Source organism: Neocloeon triangulifer, unplaced genomic scaffold (genome assembly GCF_031216515.1).
Source record: "Neocloeon triangulifer isolate White Clay Creek 2 clone unplaced genomic scaffold, ASM3121651v1 ptg000012l, whole genome shotgun sequence".
Lineage (NCBI taxonomy): Eukaryota > Metazoa > Arthropoda > Insecta > Ephemeroptera > Baetidae > Neocloeon > Neocloeon triangulifer.
This window is the reverse complement of record NW_026775554.1, coordinates 17338492-17361518: the sequence shown is the minus strand read 5'-3', so window position 1 is coordinate 17361518 and position 23027 is coordinate 17338492. Positions and strand designations below refer to the sequence as shown.

The window sequence follows — 23027 nt, the reverse complement described above, 5'->3', positions numbered from 1 at the left end:
ACTTAATGTTGCTTGGTGCGAGCTCAGTTTTTTTGCTTCGCTCCTATAAAGCACGGAATCTGGTATTTTTGATAAATTTAAGAACTCGGCCAAATCGTTGCTCGAAGCACGAAGCACTTTGAAATCTAGAAAAATAGCTTTGAAATTAAATGAAAGAGACGCCTCAACACTTAATGTTGCTTGGTGCGAGCTCAGTTTTTTTGCTTCGCTCCTATAAAGCACGGAATCTGGTATTTTTGATAAATTTAAGAACTCGGCCAAATCGTTGCTCGAAGCACGAAGCACTTTGAAATCTAGAAAAATTGCTTTGAAATTAAATGAAAGAGACGCCTCAACACTTAATGTTGCTTGGTGCGAGCTCAGTTTTTTTGCTTCGCTCCTATAAAGCACGGAATCTGGTATTTTTTATAAATTTAAGAACTCGGCCAAATCGTTGCTCGAAGCACGAAGCACTTTGAAATCTAGAAAAATAGCTTTGAAATTAAATGAAAAAGACGCAATTTTGAGCTGATTGTGAGCTTCAAATTGGAGGTCGAATTATTTTTGCACCTCTTGCAACTCAGTCAATGACGAGAGGGGCTCTCAAGCTTAATCCAGTTCAGTTCAGAAGGGAAAAAATTAAATGCGCAGCTGGATAAGTGAATTTTTGTCTTTTCTTCGTGGACAATGTGTACAAGACCTCATAATTTGTGTTATTTATAAATACGAAATATAGATAGGTATAGTTAGTTCAACAATAGTATAATCTAACATTTATATTTTTATTTTTAAACCAAAAATTTATTGTTCTTTTTTCAAATAAAAAAAATGTTTATATTTTTAATATTACTTGATTTAAATTTTGATATATATTTTTTTTATTGATGGAACCATTTTTATTGAATGCAAAGGTAAGTGAAAAGCCGTGTATACAAAATTCAATTATATTTTTACAAAATATTTAAATATTCCAAACAAAATGAACCCACTCAAGATTGAGCCCGATGGAGCCCATGGCAAATTCTATCTTCGAGAATTACGTTCTGAATATTGAATTATTGTATTTATGTTTAATTGATATTACATCATAAAAATACGATCAAGTAGCGTAAAAATAATTTAATCTGATGAGTATTTTTCTGTGTTTCAAATATTTGATCGCCTATGTGTAAAGATGATAAATATTTGCAACACGTTAAAAGTTATGAAAAATACTAACAGATAATCAATCACGTGGAAAAACTCTTGTTCCTTTTATAGTCTCGCATGTACCGAAATCAAGATTAATTAACATCAAACCACCAACGGCACGAGCGGAAGAGCGTGGAGAATTTCGCTCTCGACCTCCACCACCATAATACTGTTTTACATGCCCAGTTTTCAATTCAAAAACTTTTCAACTCATTTTATCATTCTGATGCAAATTCAGGGGCATTGCCAATCGATGCCTGCAGCATAAAATATTCACACTCTGTGTTACGCAAGAGCAGCGCGAACAATGCAATATTTCCAACAACCCTTTGACAGGTCTCGCGATTTGAAAAGTGTATCGAATTCTTTCAGCTGGGACAAAAGCTGCCAGATGCAGCGAGGGAGAAAAATATATGTGTTCGATTCAGTTTTGTTTCACCAGCCAGGACTTTTCTGTGCTGCTACTTTTGTCATGCGCTTCCGATAAGTATCACACTTTTATTTCCAAACACGGCCCAGGTAAAAAGATAGAGAGGGTTGCTCTCTTTATAAATCAATTGTTGAGCTTTGATCGGTCCAAACGTGAGCGTATTTTTTCTATACGTTTGCAAATGTAAAGGCGAGAGTATGGTTAATTTTTTTCGAATGTTTATTAGGTAGAAGAGGTATTGGATGATAATCAGCAGCATAAATAAAGGATGCCCTGTGAAAGAGGATCAGCGGCTCTGAAAGTAAAATCCGAATCGGTGCACTTGAGCGGGCACGCGACCGCGTCCCGCGTGGTTATTGAAGCAGCAAAAAGATTTGATTTCGATCGGTCGATTCAATCGAATGCGTTTTCAATGACGTTCGACTGGAATGATGAATGCGTTTGTGCATAAAAAAATTATATCCAAAATTAAATCTGAATAAAAAAATTCGTAAGCTCAGCTATTACGGAAAAATAATCCTATTTTTTTTTCATTTCACTGAAATAAAATTTATGGTGATTTGAATTTAAAATTCGGCTTTTCCTTGATGGGTTTTGGTGTTTTTTTATTGTTTTCTTAAACAGTAAAAAACTCAAAAAAACCCATCAAGGAAAAGCAGAGTTTTAAATTCAAATCACCATGAATCAACCCTCGATCGGGGACTTCTACTTAAAAAAAATTAGTATTCCGTTATTCCACTTGGGGTCAAGTTCAAGTATGTAATATGAATAAGACCAACTATACCTGCACTGGACTCTAAATTGAACCAAAAATTAACATTTTACTTTTTCTTCTTGATGTCAAAATGCAAGATAAAAAAATATACATTATTAACAAAATAAACCTAAATACATTTAAATATTTTACCAAAGTATTTTAAAACATTTTATTTTTTTGTTTTTGGTTTTGCTACATTAACATATATCTTTTATTTTTTATTTTTTCCTAAAATATGATTGTTCAGTGATGGTGTTTTTTACATTTTGTATCATTAAAAATTAGAAAAACCTGATATTTTTCGATTATTTTACATGGTAAAACTCGAAGCTACAGTAAAGACATGAATTTAATATGTATTAAATTCTTCAAGCATCTCTGAGCAATGTCTATTTTATTATTATATCTATAATACTATACTGCGTCATTCAATTAATACAAATTACATAATGAAACAAAGAGGAGCATTTGTTAACTTTCATTAGATGAAAATTTTGATATAAAACAATTAGGAAAAACAATTTATATTACAGCATATCTTAAAAATAACTGTTCAAGTAATTAAAATAAATATTAGACTGTATTTTAGGAACACATTATGGATTGATATAAGAGCAGTTATTAATTAATTTAGTGCCTCAATGAGTTCTCAAATAGGACATAAAAAAGGGTAAAAAAAATGCCACAAAGTAAAATGACTGAAATTACAAAAAAGGAGGGGTAACTGTGCAGTGTTTTATTTTTTGCTGAATAACTTTTTAAAGAGTTGCAAAATTTTACTTTGCAATCATTTTTTTTTTTGTGATTTTTATTTAGTTCTTGTTGACCTACAAATGAAATCACGACAGCTGCCGTTTGGCTTTTAAATAATTAATCTTAATTTTCAACTTTCAGATGTGACAATGGCTGGTACGTTTTTTCCGGCCCATTAATTTTTGGCGCGCGCGCGTGTCAGTTTATTCTCGGTTTTGGCACATTCACTGTTGAAAAGCCCTTAATTTCGGCTTCGGCACAGACAGACAATCGTGTTATTTTTATTGCCCAGGCGCGCGTGCAGCTCCAGATAATTGATTTCAAATCAATATCTGCTTTATTTCACAGCATTGTGAGGATTCTTGCTACAAATAGAGCGCGCCCCTAAATGTCCGTTTGCGCACTAAATCAAACACTTTCCGCACCAGCGAATCCTTTTGTGCTCGCGCGCCGTCGAGGGGGTCAACTAGATATTTCCCATTTTTTCCACTTCTCCTTTTATATTGCACACACACACATATATATTCGATTCCGACTGAGCGAGTGTTGCGCAAAGGGTTCATATTTTTTTTTAACTTTGTGCCGAATGAAAGAAATAAAGAGAGCGCTCTCTTTTATTTGCCGAGCCGAAAACACAAACTGGATCGCGGTCCGGCCTTTCTATTTGCACCCAAACAAGTATTTTCATACTCAAATGCACTCGGCGCGCCGGAAAATTGAAATTAATTCACTCGGATAGCGGGGGCTTTTCTCGTTTCTATCAAAACTCTTTTGTGTTTATTCGCCGCCAAGAAATAATGAGACGACCCCAAGGTCAACTGTGCCGGACGTTGCAGAACTTGCCCACAATCAATTTGTTTGCTTTTTTAACCAATATACATATTAAATAAATGAGGAATATGATATTCTTCATGATTTATGCAGATGATAATGTTGCGCAAATACGATCACAAAGAAAGTTTGACCAGTTTGTTTCCAATCAATGTGAATAAATTATAAATCCACAGTCGGTCTTTGAAACAATATCTTTTGAAAAATCATTGTTATATTAAACGCTCTCATTTAAGAATTGTGAGTAAAATAAGGTTTTAACAATAAAAAACCGCACTTCTAAACACATTTTTGGAACATTTAAATTAATTAATTTATTAATTAATAAAAATATTTGTGTATTATTCTAATAAAATAAAGTGCAAATCTGGTTAAGCAGCGCATTATGACAATGCAACAAAATCCAGCTGTCTAAAAGAAACGTCAAGAATAATTAATTTTTTCTTTCACTGATTCGATTGCTTTGCATCAGACTTGTAAACTTATCCTCTTTTACGACGTTTCACGAATTCACATTATTTCCCTTGATTTCTGATTGAAAAATTTAATTCAAACACGTTTTTAAGTTTATGGAAATCAAAACGTTTAAAAAAATCAATATACACCATCAATATAAAGCTCAAAGCAAGGAGCAGCTGAAAAGGTCAGATTTCGCCTGCATTGCAGACCACTAAACGTACATGGAGCAAAAAGGTCAACAAGGAGTGAAAAGCGTGAAGCGTTTTTAAAGAATGAAAAAAAAAAGGATCGAAGCAATGACTTATTACGAGAGAGTTTTTTGGCACGAGATTTGTGTCGTCTCTCTCTGGGATTAATTTTTCCACTGCCGAGTCGGGTGCGAACAATAATTGGACAAAGAATGATTTAATCGCGTTTGCGACAAGACTCATAAATCTGTCAAGAGGCGGCGTGAAATTGCATTTGGCTCGATTTATGACCTCTGGTGGCTGCGTGACCGACGTAAAAAGCAAATAATGACCGGTCCAGCGATTATCGACACTTAAATAGTCAGCTTATGTAAATCAGCATTAAATATTTTCATTATCGCCGCGCGCACAATGCTCTCGTTGCAGCGTCCGAAAAATGCAATCGCAGACAAAGGAGTGCTTGCAGATGCCCAATCAAACTGGTTCCGCGCGATGTGATTTCTAAAGTAAGGGTTTTATTATTGGTATTCATATTTCATAATTCCCTGACACTCCCTTTGTATGCGTGTTTTGCCTCCCGCTCTTATTCTCTATATGTGCTCACCCTGTGTTTTGCCAAACGCAACCCTTGGCATGGCACTCAAGAGCGGGTACAGAAAAAACAGAGAGGAAAATCGTGCGTTCAGCTCTCTACCGATGGACCTTTTTATTCAAGAGACTGGCCTTTGCAATCCAGTGGCGTAACCGACGCTGTGTGTGGTCTTAAAATGAGCAAAATGAGCTTTTTTATAATATATATATGATTATCACAAAACAAGAGAGATTTTTGCGAACACAAAATCCTGCAAGAAAGTTTTAATAATTCATTAGACAAACAGAATTAACTTGAAATAAAAAAATTAAGTGAAAGCAATTTTACAATAAAAATAAAACAATTATTAGATATTCCATGATTTTATATAATTTATAAATTCGGTATTAAATTATTAAATTATTTAAATTTATAAAGTTGTTTTAATATATATATTTTTTATTAAACAATTTATTATGTATAAATTTTTATTATAAGATACAAGCATTTTCCTCTATTGTAATTATCAAAAGTATTTCAAAGAATACTCATAAATTCGTAACCCCTTTTGTGATTGCATAATATAAGTATGTAAAAAAATAAAAATATAAATTCATGTTTTTATTAATAATTTTACTGTTTGTAAATGTATTTACATTGGGTAGGTTTAATTTATTTACAAGCGAATTTTAACTCAATGTGTAGCAAAATAAAATGAGCAATTGATATGATTTAAAAAAAAAATTATTAGACATATTTTGAAAATCCAACTAGCTCGAACGACAACTCTTTCTTTTACGTTATAATTTGGTAAGTACTAAAAACTCCATTTAATCAATTCAATTCAAATCAAACTAAACTGCACAACCGCAAAAATTCGCTCAATTGTACCCTAAACAATATGTGCGAGAATTGAATAAAAGCCGCATGATATACAAATTAAACCGCCTTTGATAAATCAATCTAATAGAAAAAAATTGTGCATAGAATTTCGCATTCACAATGAGCTCGTATTTTCCATCCCCACGAGACCCGCCCCTGGTGGTGTCAAAACTCAACCAATTTTTTTTCTCGTCCCATATTTTAGCAAGAGAGCGAGGTTCTATATTATTACATTAATGACATGCTCTCATATGTGAAATGCATACTTAATAATCTGGCCGCCGTTTCGCGAGGAGCAGATGGCGATATGAACTCGCGGCGAATATAATAATGAAAGTATTTACGCGGATTATGGGTCATATAATTTAGACAATCGCGCGGCAAAAAAAATCACAGAGATCATCGTAATGATGGCCTGCGCCTTTTGTGCTCTCTCTTGATTTGTTTTGTGTGCAGCTCTCGAGACCACCAACCCCGCCGGGGGTTGTTTAGGCCTGTCGGATTTCGGGCCTTTTGCCCCTCTCGTGTCACCCACCCCAGGCGGTTTGTTAATGAAATGTGCATGTAATGAGCAGTGTGAATTCCGCTCGTGGCCTCGTCACACACAGGATATTGACTGCGGTGTCGTTAGGCAACCGGCACGATTTGTCCGCGTGGCTAGCTGCATAACACCCTGGCAATTTAGGCGCGTGGTTGATGGAACTTTGATGTTGCAATCGCGTTTCCAACTCTCAATAATTAGTAGCGATTTCAGCAATCGACACTTTGAAACGCTTCAAAAGATAAAAATTCACCTAATTTAGAAGTACAACATCATTTTCTTTTTAGGGAATTATTATTAATCGTTTGTATTATTTATTTAATAAGTTGGAAACAAAATTCTTTTATTGTTGCTAATTTTTCATCGATCCTTAGTATAACTTGCAAATTTAATTTGTTTAATGCTTTTTAATATTTAAATTTAACAAAAATCTGCAAAAATCAAAATAAACGGAATCCGAAGTTATCTTCCTTCATCATAGCTAGGAATTTAAATAAGTTGATCCAGGGAACGATTAATCTATCAATGTCCAAACAGAGAATACAAATGTTCAATTTAAAATTTTCAATCAATCAGAGCGATGTCAACCTTGTTAAAAAAAAGAAAACAATTCTGAGTACATATAAAATGTAAAATGTTGAATTATACTAATAAAACCATAAAAAATGAAGAGGTGATGGAATATTAAAATTTATTTATTTACCTACATACATTTCACTCATTTTATTGACCTTAGATATTTATTAATTAATTTTTTTTTTAATTGTAAATTTTGTGCTTTTTTTACATTTATAATAGAAATTAAATCATATATATATAAATAAAAGTTAAAAATTAAAAAAATTCATTAATTATAATAATAAATTTAATAAAATTTAAATTTCATTGATTTATTATTCTTTTAATAATTTAATGATAAAATTTGTAAATTATTTCCTTTACCAGTAGTTAATTTTTTGCAAATAACAGAAATCATCCTAATTTAATTTACATTTTTCAGCATCATAGTATAATGCAGTAATTTTTATAATTTAAATCTGTGTTGCTATCAAGGATCTTTTAAATATAAGGGAAAGATCCTTGGTTTTTAACAAAAATATCAAACGTAATGCACAGACGACACCAAGCGGAGAGGCCGTGAATCACATCGCCTGACCAAGATGTGTTGTGAAGCGGAGGTAGGTCTCTTATATCCGCATAATGTGCAGAGTGATGCAGAATAACGTTGCGCTCCAACTCGTGGTTATTTTCGCTTATATAAATTGGACATCGTCCTTTAAGCTATTTTAATTCACCTGTCACGCTGACTTCCCAAAGGGTAACAGCTGCTTCTGCTTATGAATAAAGAAACCAAATATGCATTTTTACTCTTGATGTTTTTATTGATGAACATCTCGCAGCTAAAATATAATCATAAATATATTTATTCAACAATACAATGCCTTAATACATATTCAACACTTTGATTATTTTTACGAAATTAAAGTAGTTGACTACATTGACTATCGCTCTTTGTTTTGTCATTTTTTTCCTTTCTCCTTGTTAACAATTTAATGATAATCTTAAAAGAACAATAAGAGTAAGGAGGAGGCTTATTCATATATCATTTTAAATGGAAGAGTGCATAACATGCTTGGGATGAAAGAGTTAATTTTTTTCTTCTCATTTTTATTTAGCTCACGTTCTCTTCTGGCGGTATTACACTCGAATAATATTGTATGCAAATACACAACAAGTTATTAAACACTTTATTCTAATTCAAATTACACTCTCTAGATGATAAGACAGCCTCTGAAAGCAGCATCTTTGTGAAGGTTCATCGAATGCGACCAAAACCTCCACACAAAAAAGTGAAAAACCAACTAAATCAACCGTGAAAATGCACGCCAAGTGTATATGATAATATTGTCGCAGCAGAGATGCGTGAAATCGTGGCAGAGATACTGTGATTTGAAAATAGGAAATCAACATATGGCCGCTTCGAAAATATAAAAATCATGCACTTAGTTCAGTTAATCCTGCTGTCATCACTTAAGAGCGCCAGCTGGATTAAATGCGATAAAAGAAGTGCTTTTTCCCAATCATGCTTGATAATGGTTTTTAAAATCATTTTTATGTCCGTCATAAACAGAAAAAAATCATTTCTTTTCGCTAGATTATTTTATTGCGTCAGGCTTATTATGAAATATTTAGGTGCTTCACTCATTAATGTTTCAAAAAGCCACCCGGGATATGCTATACGTGCCTTACATTTTGCGTGACAAGCGCAAGTGAATAACGATCTTATTGTTTTGTTGCGATACCTACAAGAGTACTAAAAGTGATTTTTTCGCCCTAGAATATGATGTCATTATACACACCGTCTGCATAAGTTGTTTATTATCCCACGCCGAGAGACTGATTAATTTCACATTAATTATTATATCCACTTGTTATTGACAGCAAGTGTAAGGTGCAATTTCTTATAGTAATTCAGGTTGCATGACTTGATGCGTGTCTCAATCCTGTTAGGGTTCAGAAAAAGCCACCAGATTTTTTTTTCAGTGCTGATTATTTTAGATGTTTTTGTTTACTTTTTATGTCGGTACTTTTAATAAGATAATTATAATATGTAAGCAGAAAACTTTCTTTAGGGACACAAAAAATGTGAATTAATATGTCTTTGGGGAAAAAACTAATAAGTTAAAATTTAGAACTCCATGCCTTAAAGTGATTTTTTTTTCAATATTCAGTTAAAACCACTTTTCTAGGGTTAAATTGTTCCCCTTGCGGAAAGAAACAATAAATTTTACTTTTTAAGGTGGAAATGAAACTCAGTGTTTGGTTAAAACTGGGAGATAAAAACCCAAAACCAGCTGAGCTGCACGTTTATAAAAAAAAGCGTGGACAATTCTGAACCCCAGGTTATTTTATCAGTTGCCAAATCAATTAAATGGAATGGCTGACTTAAAAAAGGTGAAACTAAGAGATTTAATTAATGTTTTGTAATTTCTCAAATGAAAATTTATCCCTCTTTTGTCGCAAACGGAAGGTTTAGACTTACCAGCAACTTTGAGCTCAAATTTAATTCCATTTTCTGGAGATAAATCCAAGCTTGCGGCAAAAGCAGCCTCTCTGTTAACTGGAAATAATCCCTCTTAAGCCAAGATTTTGCGGGCGGCATTTGGCCCGACGAGGTTTAATCACACCCTCGCAGCACTCTGACGCAAAATACGCGTCACTTCCACGCGCATTTGCATTTTATTAACGAATGATTGAACGGATATTGGATTCGCAGAGACACACGCATGCTCCAAATAAGAGAGTGTGAATCTTTAACGACAAACATTGAAAAGTGCGGAAAATTTCATTTCAGGCCACCTGCTTTTTGATTGGGAGGAAAAATTTAAAAAAAAAAGAAGGCATGTCAATATCACCCGAAGAAAAAGTTGGAAAGAAACTGCTTTTCATAAAAATACTCTGCTCTCCGATTGTAATTAATTTTTATTGCTTCCTCATTTTCTGCTTGCTCTTTAATTCTTATATAGGGCTATGTTAGAATCTTTCTTAATCTTCTTTTTTTACACAATAAGTTAAAACTCTATAGGAGAGATATATGAGGTAACTCTTCTTTGCTCTCGTCTCTGAGTGTCTCGTGGGGCTACATCTTAATTTTTCTATAGGCGTGGAGAATCGTATGTGAGGTGATCGTAGTTTCTAGCAGACGGTGCTGAGCAGCAGTTGGGGTAGCCGGAAGATGCGGTGCCACGCGCCGTTTTCGCCCCTCAGTGGCGCGAAAAGTTTGGCCGGGGTGGACGACGGCCGCGTCACCATCTTCTTGGCGGCGATCATTCCTATGCAGGGATGAGCCATTTTGGTTGCGAGTTAACTCAGGCGGGCCTACAGAGTATACAACGAAACAAAATTCATGCAACAGTAACCTCTAAGACGATTTCGGCATGCTTGATCGCTGGAGACTTTTCTGCGCCAGCGATCAATGATTCATTTTAATGGGGGACTTGTGCTAATTTTGGCCTGCAATTGTGGAGCGTCGAATAGTCTTGCTTTGCTTCGGTGGGCGTGAAATAACTGATTTTGTAAATTGTGTTCTTGTTTTAGGACGTCTGTTTACACGTCTGTCTTTTGAATTTAACTATTCAGATAGATCATCGATTTTGTTCGCAAAAAAAACTAAGTCAGAGAATTCAAAGACGGTTAATAAAACACGATGATATTATCATACCATATTTTATTTATTGAATCGACTATCAAAATTCTGTATTCTTGTTTTAAATCCAATGGGATGCTATATTAGATTGATTTAATTTAATTCTTAAATTTTTTTTCAATCATCTTGAAGAAAATGTAACACTTTAAATTTTAATTTTGTGAAATTAATATTTCACAGCCGTTCAAAAAAAAAAAAAGAACGAAAAAACCATTAAGTGCGCCATGAAGATAAACTCTCTGATCAAAAATAACTTGCATGTAATTAAAATATAATTATATTAAAATGAATGTTTGAACGCAAGTTTAAAAATCTAATTTTATAATTACTTTATTTCATTTTTATTAAAATTTTATTTTTATTAAAATAAAATATATACAATTTTATCAGCGAGATTTTTTAATTTCAATCAAAGTGAATTATGATAAAAAATTATTTGCATGTTTTAATTTATTCAATGAGCTTGTATGTAAAAAATTAGATGATACTAATGACTTTTTTTGAACTTACTTAACTGTGACTGACTTTAAAGTAACTTTACATCAAATTGTGCAAATTATTGACCAAGTTAAATTGTTATTAAAAGCCATTTCAGATATTTTAATTACTAAAATAGGTCGTGTTTTGTTATATAAAAATAATCCACGAAACACTGTTACATTAAAATTGAATTCATTCAGATATTAGATCTAATTTTTAGCAAAAAAAGAAAAGTTGTAAATAAACCGGAGCAAAACTTTTTCTTTTGGCGCCAAGTAGAAACAAGTGCAATTTTCAACTAATTACCACAAATTACAATGTATATTAAGTCAACCGTATTTATAAGAAGCTCCACAATTACGCCATTAAAAAGTACTAACGGGTGTATACATGTAAATAACCTACTTTTGAAGAAGAAAAAGAGGTAATATAAAAATTTGCATGCACCGCATGAGAAATTTACTGCCATAAAACTTTTTACGTTCTGCATCAATTTTCAATTTCCTCTCATTTCGCATACCGCAGTGTACAAAACACGAAAATTATGCAAATAGCGCGCAGCTCGTCGGGAGTGACGCAACTTTTACGACTTGTGTACCGAAAGGATCAACTCCAGAAGCGATAAAAAGTGCTGCTTTTATCTCGTTTCCTTCTATTCAGGTTGAATGGGGTTTTCCATCTACACTCTCTACACGTCCTCCTGTGTTTTTCGGGGAGATGCGTTCACCGCACAGTCTGAGAGTGTGCTATGGTGTTATCGTTTTTCACTCTCTTGTGTTTACAAATTTAAACCTGCTGCAGCTCCATTTCAACAATGTCCCATTGTTGGGAAAATGTTGAGAGTGCCTGCGGCGAAAACAATAACAATGTTTCACCTGTACCTTCCATGGGAGCTTATTTTTTTGCAAAAATATCCTACCACAATATCCTGCATTGTTTATTTTGCATTAAATATAACTCATTGTGTTGCCTTTAATTTCAAATTATACGCCATTGAATCAATTTAAAAAATCAATTATTAATATTATATAAGTTATGTTAATTAAATATCCTTTGTGATTATAAAATATTTCCTGCCAAACTATATGGTTATATTACAGTTAATTATTATCCAATTTTGTCAATTTTTTTAGATTAAAGCAAGCGTGCCGCATGAATTCAATTTATGTTGTTTGGTGATGATAAATAATTCCCATAATTACCTCTTGTCAGCGCTTGGATGAAAAAAATTGACCAAAAATTTCAGTTAATCGGTCCACTTGTCGAATTGAGCTGCACGACTTGGTCATTTAGCAACGCAAACATCACCATAATTGGCCGGCAGAGAAAACAATATTGATCGCTCGTCCGTATCCTTGACCTTCCTCCACATTTTGCATTGTTCCAGCGTTTAACCTCCGAGTTAGTGAGATATATACAGACAGATAACCCAGTTTAATTGAAACAGAATCAGAGTGGTGGTGGATTCAATAGCACGTGCGCGCGAGAGATTCAAAAATGAGACGAGCTGCTCAAGCTGCTGGCAAAAACGAGTGTTGGCATGTAGAAAAAAATAATAATGCAAATGCCCCGTCTGCAAGAAAAGAGTTGCCGCTGGGCGCTACAAGAAAACGAGGGCAGACTAGAAGTGCGATAAGCAGCGGAATATAAAAAAATAATAAAAAAAAAATCAATGATGAGCCTCGTGAGCCTCAACTCACTGAGAAGAAAGTCCAGTAAAAAGTAAAAACTATAATTATCTGCCTAGTGCATGTTTGCTCCAAAAAGATAAAGTGATCATTGTTAGTAAAAATTATTTTTTTACATGTATTTTGATGTATTTATAAAACGTATCTATTTATTTTACTTCATTACCTGACTTTTAAAGAGAGCCATCAGAATTTTAAAGGAATTGTTTAATTATTGCATGTTATCCAAACATGAAAATTTTACTTGCTCTATAAATTAAACACTCAAAGATTGATTGTTTAATACTTAAAAAATATCAAAATGTCAAAAGATCCTAGTAGAATGAAAATATTATTAAATTTTTAACTAAATATCTAATATATATTTTGTAATAATAAAAATATAGTATAAATTTATTCACAATTAAAATTAAAAATTCATTCAAATATTTTATGTTTAATAATAAAAGACATAAAAAGCACCTTAAGTTGATGCCAAAGCCCATCAAAAGTAAGCCTCCTATCAGTAAGTTAGTTAGTCCGAGCTCTGTGTCACGTTGATTAAATTCGAGGCTTTCACATTAGGAACGTCAGACCATGGAAGGCCCTTTCGTATATCCCCGGCATACAGAGGCATATAGTAGTTATTGATCCTTTCACAGCGCTCGGCCCAGCTGATAAGCGCTATTTAACTGCGTCACACAGCCCTTCCGAGAACCTGCTGGCCAACCGCTCGCACTACTATTTTTTCGCACAAATTGTCGCTCAATTGCTGAGCAAAAAGGGCCGACGTCAGAGTGGGATGCTATTCTGTCCTTTCGCCCCAATTGGCATGATGAACTGCAGCTGATTCAATAACTAATTGTCCGCAGGCACACAATGCGCTCTCTCGGACGCAGGCAAGGCGAATTAATAGTGGCAGAATTGATTCGCGTTTCATCGGCCCTGTCCTCTGCAGCATTGGCTGCGCAACTTTACAAATGAATGTGACCTGCACGCAGCGTTACTCGACGACCCTCTATGAGAGCTTTTTCACTTTTCGCTAAATTGGATTGGGAAGCCATGGGAAACATTCGGGGCAGGCGCCACTTGTTAAACTTTTTACGCAGATCCCTTTAGTTCTAAAACAAAAAACTGATTCTGATTTGTGAACTTAGAAGAAGCTACTTCTTCTGGAAATTTGTTTTTTGTTTTAATATACAAATAAATAAATAAATTTTGCTGTAATATTAAATTTAAAATTTAATGCTTGTTTTTCAAAACAGAAAGGTTTTCCAGCGTAATTTAATAAATTTGATGGATTTTTGAGGCTTATTCTGCATTTCATAAAAATATATTAAATTTCAAATTCTTAAAATTTGGGTATTTTGTGTTTAAACATGAATCGTTTTTTTTTTTTAATAATCTCCTCCTCGCAGTCGTTTGATTTCAATGAATGCATACTTTTCAAACCTGAATGAACAGCTTCATTTATTTACTTGCAAGTTCTCCAATACTAACTCTTTGAAGCTCATGTTTGTGTGTCAAGTGTGCGGCAATGTGTGCATGAGTGTGCTATTATATTGCTTGGGCCTGGAGCGGAGGTTGGGAGCCCCGTGGGCAGCACAACGAGAGTTTATTTTCCTCGCATGCAGAAGCAGTAAAGGAGTTTCATGTATAATTGCCGTGCGGAGCTCAAACTCCCGTACTTTCTAAATGATGGATTGTTGCTTGAGACTGACAAGCACAGCTACCGATTTTAATTTTGCAGCAGCTCAACTAGACATTGTGGGTCTATTGATTTACTTACACTTTTTAAAGAAAGAAAACAATATAAACTCTACAATTTTTCCGCACAGAATAATAATATTAAAATATAATTGACTTGCTGCAGCAACTTTATCGATTAATCGATTTTTTTGTAATATTCTTCTTTTGCAAAACGAGGTGAGAATAATTCATTACGATTTATCAGAGAAAAGTATTAATATTAAAATCTAATATAAACATTTTGAGTAAGCAACATATTTTTGAGAATTCTGATGATTCAGGTATTTTGCAGGGGGAGAAATTTTGGGGACCTGTGAAATTTTGTGTAAATTTTTTATTCTAAAACACAACATAAATAATTAATCATTGATTTATTTATACAGAAAAGAGTACCATTTGTTTTAAAATAAACTCATGCATGGGTTCAAAACGTAAAAATTCAAGTTGCTGTTAATATATAATTTTTCCAACATGTTTTCACCTCTTTGACGTTGACAATTATTTACTTTGTGACGAATGTGTTCATTGACTAGCCTTGAATAATTTTTTAGCATTTTATTTTCACAATGACACAGCATATGCTTATACTTGGCTGCTCATGCACACTCTCTGTTAGATCATTTTCTTCGAATGTGTACCTGCCTGCGACTAATCAGGTTTTCTATGCGGGAGCATATAATAAATATTCCGTATGCGTTCGTAGTATTATAGGTTTTGTGTGTGAGTGTGCATTCATTATTGTTTGTTTGTAAGAGTGCGACGACGGACACACACCTGCATGATGTAATCTATTGAACAAGCAAACATATGAGCTGTCAAACTGGTGACGAGTTAGGGGAGCACCGGTTCTATACGACCTAATTCAGCACATTTGCCTTTTCAATCGTTGTGAAAACAGGAGCTTTAAAATTGGAGACTTTCGATAAGATTGCGTAACTGTATGTGATAAAAATATTATCTAAGCGATAAGAAAGCTCCTGCAATTTTGAGGAGTTCAAAACAAATAATGTTCTACGATTTTTATTTCAGATTTCTGTACAAGGTCTTTTTCTCTTTATAGCTTTAAAGGACTGCGGCCTTTGAGTATAATGCCGTTTGCGGCAAAAGTTTACTCGCCAATTCCCCAAGGGACCAATATTACTGGAGCACGTGTGTATGTGTTCTCTGGGCACATCGATTGTCGTTAATTTTGTTCATCAAATATTGACAATCGTGCGCGGAAGACTCGTGGCTCTGCATAAATATTTCACTAACCCAAATTAGCGAGTGGTGCTTTGTTTGTCATCACCTCACCTAGCCGATCAATATAAAACTGGAAATATATGAGTGATGTCAGAGGTCGATATGCCAAGCAAATGACCAAAACAAAAAGTTAAATTCAATTTAGTTCCAAAATTCTAATTTGAAGCTTTGATCGCCAAAATATTTTTGGCTGAAAAAATTAATAACCCCGATTAAAACCCTTAACTCAGACGAAATAGCCAGATTTGACAAATTGTTATGCATAAAAAGTCTTTTTAAAAATAACTTTCCAACTTTAATATTTTGAAAAACATGTTCCATAATGCAGGTATAAATATAAACTTTTCATTTCTATTATTACATTCATAAATTATATTTTTTCTATTACATCAATAACCTTTATTTGCAGCGGAAACGAGCCATTTTCAGAAAAATGAGTCTTGCAGCAACACGAGAAATTATTAATTAAACACCTGCTCGCGTCTAGTGCAGTTTAGGATGTGCGATGGTTTCGCGCACCCACAGAATCCGAGTTGCCTTTCGCCGGCTAGATTTTATTGACGGCCGTAAAACGGCTCTTCTTTTATTACATTGTATAAATGCGTCGAGCTTGCTTTGGTCTTTTGGGCTGCTGATGAGTTTGTCACACATACACATATACCGATTCTTATCTTTATGATTATGGTCTCTGGCGTAGCCGGAGATAAAAGTAATGCACACGGTCGTAAAAAAATTTGCTCTAGACCTCGTCGGAAAGAAATTTCCGCACCGAGTAAATGCCATTAGTGCGTGATTGGAACAGCATCATTTTTTTATAGAAAAGAAGCTTGTTGGATGAATTAAAAATATACTTCAAGATTGCAAAATAAAATATCAATTAAAATAATTTTTTTCTTTAATTTACAACATTAACAAATAAATAGGTGCGCGCTTCATTGGTTGGTTTAATTCACCAGGAAATTGTTTATTTCAGGCCATAAAATTTCCTCACCATTTGGTGTTTGCATGTAGAGATAATTTTATTGAACGCGAGATTTCGTCTATCTCATGCAAAGCAAACCCAATTATAGCTCCGTGTATATTTTCCTTTTATTAATTTATTGCCTCGCTTGATGACGCTTTCATTTCTGTGCTTACACCTCCGCAAAAAAAACCCCCACACCAGCAATCTGCGGTGACCATGGAGCTAACAATTCATTCATGCTCCCGTGAACTCTGTGCAGTTATTAAATTAAGGCTATTCTGCAACCTGCTGCACGCGAGCGCTGATTGGAAAATTTATATGCACTTATCGTCTCTGCTTTGATGATATGTAAATATAATATGAGATTATTTATTGCACGCGTCGGAGACAACTGCTTGTGTTGTCATTTTGTACAAAACGGAGCGTTCGTCTTGAACTTGACCTTTGACCGATTCACGACAAGAGAAAAACAGAGAGAACAATGCAGTGTTTTTGTCTTGTCTTGGAACAAGGGTTTTCTAAATGTGATTACAGATCAAAGGTGAGATCTTTGTTATAAATGTTAACATGGTAAGCATAAGAAAAAAAACAATTATTATTTGAAGCAGAAAAGGTTTAGTTCAATTTTCAGTTAAAAAGCTTTTTATTTTTAGATTTTTTTTTATCAAATACAGTAAAATAAATAAAATAAATTCAATAAAATATTAGAATTAATTAAAGTTTAAAGTTCAATATTGAAAATTTAAATTACTCAATTAATTTCCATTAACGAAGCGAGTTTTTTTAGATTGGAACGCATCTTTGAGGAAAAACGGTCTGATGGACTAAATAAGCAAGATCCAAATTAAATTAAATGATATTCGTTATTTTTTAATTTTAACAAAAAACATGACCTTTCCTTAATTTTCAGTGATGTTGCTACCCATAGATAAAATATTGAACAGTTGGAAAAAAAAGTAAATACTGAAGTTGGAGGATTTCATTTTGTCCCTAAACACCCCATAACATCAAGTGATTTTTAACTTTTAACGCAACTTTAATTTTGTATTCTTTCAACCATGTGTAGGTGCCGCGCTTTTTTTTCTTTTTCTTTGATGCAAGAAAGGGAGTAAGCGAAAAAACACTCGCTGGACAGGATATTAAGGCGGCTTGTGCCATGAAATGAAAAGCCTGCTCGCTCGTGCTGCTTACTCCATCAGAATTTTATGCAATGTTTGTAAGCACGAATGTTAAGTATTTTGATGATGGGTGAGCTCGAGCCTTAGAAAAAAGTAAGAAGAAAGAAATGTGCCGTGTAATGATGACAATGCGGCGTGCAAGATTTTGTGTACACGAGTTGTTGTTGAAACTTCTGACGACACGACCGGAGCAGACGGCACACAAAGATTTTATTAAACTTTATAGAGGAGGACGTTTTAACAGAAACAAGCGGAAAATTGAAAGTTTTTCCTTGTAATGTGATAAATAGTGTCAAATTAGATTTCAAGGAAAAAAATTTCAACATCTTTTGATATACTTTGCATTAGTCAATAACTTTAATGCTTTAGTTTGGATTAGAAAATTAAAAGGTTTTTTGAAGAAAAATTTAATTATTTTTCATATATTTAAAAAAATCCTTACAGTTCGTTAATTATTGAATTAATTTTTTCCAAACTAGTGGAATTATTTAATTACAGGTTTCCGAGTTCCTTAAATTTTTATTTTTCATGTCATTTCTCATTTTCTTGTGAGAAAATCTGATAAACGCTGCGCAAACTAAGTCGTATTCTCACAAACTCTCCGTTGCGAGAGGAAACCGTGGCAACAAAGTGCCCACATTCAGAAACAAGGTTTTTCGCTGATAAAATGCAGCCGCAGTTTGTTTATATCCTGTCTCACTCGGTTTTAAGATAAGCAGCTCCACTACTGGTGCCGGATCGGAAATTAGGCCAGAATTCCAGGTTGCGCAATACAACAAAAAAGACTCTATATGAAAACAACTTTGTCCTTGCGACTCTTTATCATTCTATTACGCCGTACACGATCATTAGGACAAATCCCTCGGCCATTAGGATCAATACAAGCCGGGGTTATTCACTTAACTCGTCTGTCGGCCATTTGGTCTCTGCTGAGATAATGGTACATCCCTCCGGACCGCTGTTAAATCGGCGCTATGAGTAAGAATATATGAAAAGATTTATGTATGCAAATTGCAGCAGGAGCAAAAACCTTTGGCTGCATCCTGTGCTGGCCAGTAGAGCTCGGCAGTTTTATAGCTGAATAAATCAAAGCGCCGCTGAAGTGAAGTTTTAATACAAATAATAGCGTAGTGAAAATATAGGACGCTAACTTTTTATCATAAAATTGATCAGGAAATTAAATTTTAAAATCACAAGATACGCTATTTAAAGAATTTCATGGAAAATAAAACCGAGATTATGAACGAAACATTTTTCCACTGACCCAGCTTGTTTTAAGGTTCACAATAAATTATGTACATAATTGAATTTTTGTAATTAAAATCTAAAAACAATGAAGCACCAATTTAATTTTTTTTAAAGAGTTTATGTGGTAAAATTAATGAATCATATCACCAAAAGATTTATTGACTCAATTAGTAATTATATCGCATAATATCATTAAAGCACAAATTTTAATAGTACTGTTTTTTAAAATAAAATTTTTAAATTATTTACATTATTGCGATGAATTTTATAGTTGCCACTGTCAATAAGGATTGCAGGAAAAGCTTTAATATTTATAATTATCTAATTGGAATTTACATTATTTCTTGTTTATTAAAACTATTTAGGCAGAGGAAAATTAAATGTCAATGCGGAGAACCTAAATTTAAAAGAATTACATAATGTAGAATATATAATTTTATTTTAATATATTTGTGAACTTTAAAAGCATTTATTGGGCCACTAGCAAGTAAGATCAAATTTTTATGTTTGCGAAATTAAAAAAACGCATTGCAGTAAAATTTCTGCTTCTTTTCAATATAACAGTCTTTAAAGTTTTGATGTTTGTAAAAGCAGTTACGTTTGAATTAATTATTGCACATTTAACTTTGCTCTCCCTATTCCTCCTGTATGTGAGAGCGTGGAGAAATGTGAGAACAAAAGAAGCTTGAAAATTAGTGATGACTTCATATAGAGACCTGCAGAGCACATCCAGTGGGAAGGCTCGAAAAAATTAATTCAATATGGAAATGCGTTTCTCTTCACAAGTCAAGTCCAGGACAAACGAGAGCACATAGAGGAAATGATGAAAAGGCTCGTTGACGATTTTATCTCACGGGATTTTTATATGAACGTGCCTTTTGTGCGCCTGAAGAAAGAGAATCAAAGGATATTATTTTATCTGCGACGAGGGCGAACGGCAGTTTTGTTTTTTATCGGCGGTGGGCCATTCAATTGATGATGATTGATTGCAGGCCCGTGCGGCGCCGCGTGCAGATCAATGGCCCACTTCAAAGGCCAAAATTGGAGGAAGAATCAAAGGATTTTGCTCAGGAATTTTTGCTTGGCTGCACATTCAAAGAAAATCAATTGAATCAACAAACACACCAAGTGAGTAAAAGGAGCAAAATCGCCGCGGCTATACAGAGGAGCTGTGGACAGAAGCCAATATTGTGAGGCGCTTCTTATTTTCGCAAGAGATGATTTTCAAGGATCCGGCTGAGAATTTGCACCATGTGTTTGCGGAAATTTGATGATACAGAATGTAATCAGCTTGGCATTGTTGAGTTTATTTTTAGCTCATCTTATGCGTAGGGCAAGGCACGCTTTGCAAATTTATATCTGATTCTTGACGATTAAGATTTTTGGAGAATTAGCAGTTTAATACACTTCTGATTATTAAATAACGTTCATCAGAGTTACCAGCCTGTTTATTTAATGAAATTGTTATCTTCATAAATAATATTCTAATATACCACTCTCATGAAATTATATAGTTAAATTTTCGCCTTATAATTGCAAGTAAAAATAATGTTATGCAATAAAAAAATTTGAACATAAAAAAATTCATTTATAACATAAAAATTATAAATTAATTAACTAAAATTTGTAAATCCAGCAAAATAAATCATAAAACTGTTACAATTAAATAATAATAAAAATTATTCAATAGTATTTATATTTGAGTTCATAATAAAAAAAAATTAAAATATAATTTTGCAACATTATTTCATCAGTTAGATATTCGATATTTTAATGAGTTTCATTTTTCTGACACGGCCAAATGATGGACAATGCGCGTGCTAACGGATACTATCTCTGACAGCACTTAATCAACGCACGAATTTTGCCAAAGAAAATGCGGTTATTTCACTTCTGTGCTCCCACAATCAGTTGGAGTTGTGCGTGGGTCGTGCATATTTAGCAGCCGTTAGCTGTCGTTCCTCCATCCATATACTAATTAGAATATTGCATGTCTCGCTCGCACCACCGCGATAATTAAGAGAGGAATCCCTCTGCGCTCACGTATAGCGAGAGAGCTAAAAACATAAGCAAGTTTTACGCCGAGAGCAGCGAGACCGACACAAACAAAACTCTCTACGGCTTTGCTTTCTGATGAGTGCGCAGAGTATTAATTTCTGTTCACTCAAATGAGAATGAAAAAGGGTCAAAAATATAACAAAAACAGTAATTTGATTCACTTTGAATCTGATAATTTAAAATTTGAATATCATTAAATAATTCTTTCGTAGAGAAAAAAAAATGTACCAAGAAGTTTAAAACCATTTCAATTTGTTCTTCACAACAAAAGGGTTGAAGTATAATTGTTATAATTTAAATTGCCATAAATATTTATCTTCGAAGTTTTTATGATGCGGAGTTTGGAAATGAGATTTCTATTGAAAATTGATGCCTTTTAAGATGTCATGTTTGCATGCTAAGAGAAAGAGCTATAAAATTAAATTTTGGTCAACAAACCAAATACGACGAGAGAGTTTTTCAAACTAAAGTGGACGTTAAAAAAATAATTATACGGAATTTAATATAAAAATTAATAATATAATCGCACATTAAAAATGTACAATCGGAATGGACTTTCACCTTTACGGTTGCGTGGGTGCCTTAAGCGCTGCGACTTGGTCAGGTAAATGCCAGTTTGGGCCACCAGCTGATCGCGATCTCGTGAGTGTGGGGCCAGAGAGCGACTGACTGTGTGTTGTGGTGCTCACTGAAAAGGCAGGCCTGCCGCGGCGCCCCTCACTTCTCCTCCAGCGCCACTCGCTCTTTGAGCCTCCGCGGCCGCCGCCGCTGCTGCATTCATTAATATCAAAACCCCCGAGTAACTAAAAAGCCGCTCAGCCTTTGGAGCACAAGTTTAGTTCCGAGTTTGTATTGTCGACGGAAAACCTCTTTTGGCCGCCGAATCGATAAGCCTCTTTTCGTCGTGCGAAAATGTGACGAGATTTTTCGCTGTGCATGCAAAGAAAAGTGGATGGCCAAAAGCCTTTGAGGCGCGACCCGAGTTTTCATCTCCTATGTCAGCAACTTGCAGACAATATTACCATATTTATGGCGCAAAACCACTGTGTAAACGCAACAAATTGTAATATCAAAATCAAATTTGAAGTTAAAACTGCCAAATCACATGGAAATGAAGTGTCGGACAAAAGACGGAAAATAGAAATGAAAGGACACGTTTTAATGTAAAAGAACAAAGAAAACTACTTTATTGGTTTCATACAAATTCATCTTATTATAATGGAATTGTGCAAAAAAAAAAATCCAAATACAGCACAAACCTTCTTCAATATTTTCAACATTCCTTATTTCTTAACAAAATTATTTTGTTTTTCCCCACAAAAAGAAATTGATTATTGCATGATTTTCTTACTGTCGGTAATTATGTCCATTTTCACAACAACATTTATCTCCAGTTTAGGTTCATCATTGAGGGAGCATTATCAAATTTTGAGGATTTTATACAATTTTTGTTTTCAATGAATTTTCTAAAAATAAAAGCCATTCTATTCACATTCTAAATTTGCTGTATATTATAAAAATGCTCCTATTATTTTCAGAGAATTTTTATGCAGTCTTTTTTTATTTTAAAAAGCATCTCATATTTTTCCATCATCTTGACAACTTTTTCGATGTGCAAATTTCAACTTAATTCCCGGAACGCCTCTCCGACT

At 33.9% G+C, this 23027-nt stretch overlaps 2 protein-coding genes and 1 long non-coding RNA gene across 3 annotated transcripts in view; 1 reads left to right on the top strand and 2 right to left on the bottom strand.

Moving 5' to 3' along the window:
• The window catches only part of LOC132198439 (protein VAC14 homolog), a 145766-nt gene that overhangs the window by 90149 nt on the left and 32590 nt on the right, over window positions 1-23027 (top strand). The gene's annotated exons all lie outside the window — the stretch shown is intronic.
• The window catches only part of LOC132198438 (rap1 GTPase-activating protein 1), a 225295-nt gene that overhangs the window by 192373 nt on the left and 9895 nt on the right, over window positions 1-23027 (bottom strand). The gene's annotated exons all lie outside the window — the stretch shown is intronic.
• On the bottom strand, window positions 7940-22103 carry LOC132197531 (uncharacterized). The gene is made up of 2 exons (XR_009441867.1): window positions 21937-22103; window positions 7940-10461 (listed from the first exon to the last, which is right to left on the bottom strand). It is a non-coding gene; the product is annotated as an uncharacterized LOC132197531 (long non-coding RNA).